Source organism: Schistocerca gregaria, chromosome 1 (assembly GCF_023897955.1).
Source record: "Schistocerca gregaria isolate iqSchGreg1 chromosome 1, iqSchGreg1.2, whole genome shotgun sequence".
Classification (NCBI taxonomy): domain Eukaryota; kingdom Metazoa; phylum Arthropoda; class Insecta; order Orthoptera; family Acrididae; genus Schistocerca; species Schistocerca gregaria.
The window spans coordinates 240,753,474-240,760,425 of NC_064920.1; positions in this window are offsets into that span (position 1 = coordinate 240,753,474).

Consider the following 6,952-nt stretch of genomic DNA (forward strand, 5'->3'; position numbering starts at 1 on the left):
TCTCAAATAAGCTGTCAACTATCTGTTACATTCTTCACATACTCAGAAAATCAGTCATCAGATTAGTCCTTACACAAGTATATTACTCTTACTTTCACTCCATATACAGTGTGGGATCATATTCTGAGAGGACTCACCATGCAGCACAGGTCTCTTTGAAACTCAAAAATAGGTAATACATATAATATGCCATCTGAGGTATACTGAATTATGCAGGCAACATTTCAAGATACTTGGCATTATGACAGTACCATCTGTTTACGCTTATAGTATTATATCATTTGTTAAACTGTACCTACTAGGTAAAGACAGCCCATCAATATTAAATGAACACATTCATAGTTACAAAACAAGGCAGCAGTCTCACTTAACATGTGTTTCAGTCCAGAACAACTTGTTACCAAAAAAGTGTCCTACATGTTAGGATAAGGATATATAATAAACTGTTGTTGTTGTTGTCTTCAGTCCTGAGACTGGTTTGATGCAGCTCTCCATGCCACTCTATCCTGTGCAAGCTGCTTCATCTCCCTGTACCTACTGCAACCTACATCCTTCTGAATCTGCTTAGTGTACTCATCTCTCAGTCTCCCTCTACGATTTTTACCCTCCACGCCACCCTCCAATGGTAAATTTGTGATCCCTTGATGCCTCAAAACATGTCCTACCAACCGATCCCTTCTTCTGGTCAAGTTGTGCCACAAACTTCTCTTCTCCCCAATCCTATTCAAAACCTCCTCAATTAGTTACGTGATCTATCCACCTTATCTTCAGTATTCTTCTGCAGCACCACATTTCGAAAGCTTCTATTCTCTTCTTGTCCAAACTAGTTATCGTACATCTTTCACTTCCATACATGGCTACACTCCAAACAAATACTTTCAGAAGCGACTTCCTGATACATAAATCTATATTCGATGTTAACAAATTTCTCTTCTTGAGAAACGCTTTCCTTGCCATTGTCAGTCTGCATTTTATATCCTCTCTACTTCGACCATCATCAGTTATTTTACTTCTTAAATAGCAAAACTCCTTTACTACTTTAAATGTCTCCTTTCCTAATCTAATTCCCTCAGCATCACCCGATTTAATTTGACTACATTCCATTATCCTCGTTTTGCTTTTGTTGATGTTCATCTTATATCCTCCTTTCAAGACACTGTCCATTCCATTCAACTGCTCTTCCAAGTCCTTTGCTGTCTCTGACAGAATTACAATGTCATCGGCGAACCACAAACTTTTTACTTCTTCTCCATGGATTTTAATACCTACTCCGAATTTTTCTTTTGTTTCCTTTACTGCTTGCTCAATATACAGATTGAATAACATCGGGGAGAGGCTACAACCCTGTCTCACTCCTTTCCGAACCACTGCTTCCCTTTCATGCCCCTCGACTCTTATAACTGCCATCTGGTTTCTGTACAAATTGTAAATAGCCTTTCGCTCCCTGTATTTTACCCCTGCCACCTTTAAAATTTGAAAGAGAGTATTCCAGTCAACATTGTCAAAAGCTTTCTCTAAGTCTACAAATGCTAGCAACGTAGGTTTGCCTTTTCTTAATCTTTCTTCTAAGATATGTCGTAAGGTCAGTATTGCCTCATGTGTTCCAACATTTCTACGGAATCCAAACTGATGCTCCCCGAGGTCCGCATCTACCAGTTTTTCCATTCGTCTGTAAAGAATTCGCGTTAGTATTTTACAGCTGTGACTTATTAAACTGATAGTTCGGTAATTTTCACATCTGTCAGCACCTGCTTTCTTTGGGATTGGAATTATTATATTCTTCTTGAAATCTGAGGGTAGTTCGCCTGTATCATACATCTTGCTCACCAGCTGGTAGAGTTTTGTCATGACTGGCTCTCCCAAGGCCTTCAGTAGTTCTAAAGGAATGTTGTCTACTCCGGGGGCTTTGTTTTGACTCAGGTCTTTCAGTGCTCTGTCAAACTCTTCACGCAGTATTGTAACTCCTATTTCATCTTCATCTACATCCTCTTCCATTTCCATAATATTGTCCTCAAGTACCTTCTATATACTCCTTCCACCTTTCTGCCTTCCCTTCTTTGCTTAGAGCTGGGTTGCCATCTGAGCTCTTGATATTCATACACGTGGTTCTCTTCTCTCCAAAGGTCTCTTTATTTTTCCTGTAGGCAGTATCTATCTTACCCGTAGTGAGATAAGCCTCTACATCCTTACATTTGTCCTCTAGCCATCCCTGCTTAGCCATTTTGCACTTCCTGTCGATCTCATTTTTGAGACGTTTGTATTCCTTTTTGCTTGCTTCATTTACTGCATTTTTATATTTTCTCATTTCATCAATTAAATTCAATATTTCTTCTGTTACCCAAGGATTTCTACTAGCCCTCGTCTTTTTACCTACTTTATCGTCTGCTGCCCCCCCCCCCCCTCCCCCCCATGAACCATGGACCTTGCCGCTGGTGGGGAGGCTTGCGTGCCTCAGTGATACAGTTAGCTGTACCATAGGTGCAACCACAACGGAGGGGTATGTGTTGAGATGCCAGACAAACGTGTGGTTCCTGAAGAGGGGCAGCAGCCTTTTCGGTAGTTGCAGGGGCAACAGTCTGGATGATTGACTGATCTGGCCTTGTAACAATAACCAAAACAGCCTTGCTGTGCTGGTACTGCGAACGGCTGAAAGCAAGGGGAAACTACATCCGTAATTTTCCCGAGGGCATGCAGCTTTACTGTATGATTAAATGATGATGGCATCCTCTTGGGTAAAATATTGAGGTAAAATAGTCCCCCATTCAGATCTCCGGGCGGGGACTACTCAAGAGGATGTCGTTATCAGGAGAAAGAAAACTGGCGTTCTACGGATCGTAGCGTGGAATGTCAGATCCCTTAATCGGGCAGGTTGGTTAGAAAATTTAAAAAGGGAAATGGATAGGTTAAAGTTAGATATAGTGGGAATTAGTGAAGTTCGGTGGCAGGAGGAACAAGACTTCTGGTCAGGTGACTACAGGGTTATAAACACAAAATCAATCAGGGGTAATGCAGGAGTAGGTTTAATAATGAGTAGGAAAATAGGAATGCGGGTAAGCTACTACAAACAGCATAGTGAACGCATTATTATGGCCAAGATAGATACGAAGCCCACACCTACTACAGTAGTACAAGATTATATGCCAACTAGCTCTGCGGATGACGAAGAAATTTAAGAAATGTATGATCAAATAAAAGAAATTATTCAGATAGTGAAGGGTGACGAAAATTTAATAGTCGTGGGTGACTGGATTTCGGTAGTAGGAAAAGGGACAGAAGGAAACGTAGTAGGTGAATATGGACTGGGGCAAAGAAATGAAAGAGGAAGCTGCCTGGTAGAATTTTGCACAGAGCACAACTTAATCATAGGTAACGCTTGGTTCAAGAATCATAAAAGAAGGCTGTATACATGGAAGAAACCTGGAGATACTGACAGGTTTCAGATAGATTATATAATGGTACGACAGAGATTTAGGAACCAGGTTTTGAGTTGTAAGACATTTCTAGGGGTAGATGTGGACTCTGACCACAATCTATTGGTTATGACCTGTAGATTAAAACTGAAGAAACTGCAACAATGTGGGAATTTAAGGAGATGGGACCTGGATAAACTAAAAGAAACAGAGGTTGTACGGAGTTTCAAGGAGAGCATAAGGGAGCAATTGACAGGAATGGGGGAAAGAAATACAGTAGCAGAAGAATGGGTAGCTCTGAGGGATGAAGTAGTGAAGGCAGCAGAGGATCAAGTAGGTAAAAAGACTAGAGCTAGTAGACATCCTTGGCTAACAGAAGAAATATCGAATTTAATTGATGAAAGGAGAAAATATCAAAATGCAGTAAATGAAGGAGGCAAAAAGGAATACAAACGTCTCAAAAATGAGATCGATAGGAAGTGCAAAATGGCTAAGCAGGGATGCCTAGAGAACAAATGTAAGGATGTAGAGGCTTATCTCACTAGAGGGAAGATAGATACTGCCTACAGGAAAATTAAAGAGCCCTTTGGAGAAAAGAGGACCACTTGTATGAATATTAAGAGCTCAGATGGAAACCCAGTTCTAACCAAAGAAGGGAAAGCAGAAAGGTGGAAGGAGTATATGCAGGGTCTATGCAAGGACGATGTACTTGAGGACAATATTATGGAAATGGAAGAGGATGTAGATGAAGATGAAATGGGAGATACGATACTGTGTGAAGACTTTGACAGAGCACTGAAAGACCTGAGTCGAAACAAGGCCCCCGGAGTCGACAATATTCCATTAGAACTACTGACGGCCTTGGGAGAGCCAGTCATGACAAAACTCTACCATCTGGTGAGCAAGATGTATGAGACAGGCGAAATACCCTCAGACTTCAAGAAGAATATAATAATTGCAATCCCAAAGAAAGCAGGTGTTGACAGATGTGAAAATTACCGAACTATCAGTTTAATAAGTCACAGCTGTAAAAAACTAACGCGAGTTCTTTACAGACGAATGGAAAAACTGGTAGAAGCCGACCTCGGGGAAGATCAGTTTGGATTCCGTAGAAATGTTGGAACACGTGAGGTAATACTGACCCTACGACTTATCTTAGAAGCTAGATTAAGGAAGGGCAAACCTACATTGCTAGCATTTGTAGACTTAGAGAAAGCTTTTGACAATGTTGACTGGAATACTCTCTTTCAAATTTTAAAGGTGGCAGGGGTAAAATACAGGGAGCGAAAGGCTATTTACAATTTGTACAGAAACCAGATGGCAGTTATAAGAGTCGAGGGACATGAAAGGGAAGCAGTGGTGGGGAAGGGAGTGAGACAGGGCTGTAGTCTATCTCCGATGTTATTCAATCTGTATATTAAGCAAGCAGTGAAGGAAACAAAAGAAAAATTCGGAGTAGGTATTAAAATCCATGGAGAAGAAATAAAAACTTTTAGGTTCGGCGATGACATTGTAATTCTGTCAGAGACAGCAAAGGACTTGGAAGAGCAGTTGAACGGAATGGATAGTGTCTTGAAAGGAGGATATAACATGACCATCAACAAAAGCAAAACGAGGATAATGGAATGTAGTCGAATTAAGTTGGGTGATGCTGAGGGAATTAGATTAGGAAGTGAGACACTTAAAGTAGTAAAGGAGTTTTGCTATTTGGGGAGCAAAATAACTGATGATGGTCGAAGTAGAGAGGATATAAAATGTAGACTGGCAATGGCAAGAAAAGCGTTTCTGAAGAAGAGAAGTTTGTGAACATCGAGTATAGATTTAAGTGTCAGGAAGTCATTTCTGAAAGTATTTGTATGGAGTGTAGTCATGTATGGAAGTGAATCATGGACGATAAATAGTTTGGACAAGAAGAGAATAGAAGCTTTCGAAATGTGGTGCTACAGAAGAATGCTGAAGATTAGATGGGTAGATCCCATAACTAATGATGAAGTATTGAATCGGATTGGGGAAAAGAGAAGCCTGTTGCACAACTTGATCAAAGGAAGGGATGGGTTGGTAGGACATGTTCTGAGGCATCAAGGGATCACCAATTTAGCATTGGAGGGCGGCGTGGAGGGTAAAAATCGTAGAGGGAGACCAAGAGATGACTACACTAAGCAGATTCAGAAGGATGTAGTTTGCAGTAGGTACTGGGAGAAGAAGAAGCTTGCACAGGATAGAGTAGCAGGGAGAGCTGCATCAAACCAGTTTCAGGACTGAAGACCACAACAACAACAACAATCCTCTGCTGCCTTCACTACTTCATCCCTCAGAACTACCCATTCTTCTTCTACTGTATTTCTTTCCCCTATTCCTGTCAATTGTTCCCTTATTTTCTACCTGAAACTCTGTATAACCGCTGGTTCTTTCAGTTTATCCAGGTCCCATCTCCTTAATTTCCCACATTTTTGCAGTTTCTTCAGTTTTAATCTACAGGTCATAACCAATAGATAGTGGTCAGAGTCCACATCTGCCCCTGGAAATGTCTTACAACCTAAAACCTGGTTCCTAAATCTCTGTCTTACCATTATATAATCTATCTGATACCTTTTAGTATCTCCAGGGTTCTTCCATGTATACAACCTCCTTTCATGATTCTTAAACCAAGTGTTAGCTATGATTAAGTTGTGCTCTTTGCAAAATTCTACCAGGCGGCTTCCTCTTTCATTTCTTAGCCCCAATCCATTTTCACCTACTATGTTTCCTTCTCTCCCTTTTCCTACACTCGAATTCCAGTCACCCATTACTATTAAATTTTCGTCACCCTTCACTATCTGAATAATTTCTTTTATTTCATCGTACATTTCTTCAATTTCTTCGTCATCTGCAGAGCTAGTTGGCATATAAACTTGTACTTGTGTAGTAGGTGTGGGCTTCGTATCTATCTTGGCCACAATAATGCGTTCACTATGCTGTTTGTAGTAGCTTACCCGCATTCCTATTTTCCTATTCATTATTAAACCTACTCCTGCATTACCCCTGTTTGATTTTGTGTTTATAACCCTGTAGTCACCTGACCAGAAGTCTTGTTCCTCTTGCCACCGAACTTCACTAATTCCCACTATATCTAACTTTAACCTATCCATTTCCCTTTTTAAATTTTCTAACCTATCTGCCCGATTAAGGGATCTGACATTCCACGCTACGATCCGTAGAACGCCAGTTTTCTTTCTCCTGATAACGACATCCTCTTGAGTAGTCCCCACCCGGAGATCCGAATGGGGGACTATTTTACCTCAATATTTTACCCAAGAGGACGCCATCATTATTTAATCATACAGCAAAGCTGCATGCCCTCGGGAAAAATTACGGATGTAGTTTCCCCTTGCTTTCAGCCATTCGCATTACCAGCACAGCAAGGCCGTTTTGGTTAATGTTGCAAGGCCAGATCAGTCAATCATCCAGACTGTTGCCCCTGCAACTACTGAAAAGGTTGCTGCCCCTCCTCAGGAACCACACGTTTGTCTGGCCTCTCAACAGATACCCCTCCGTTGTGGTTG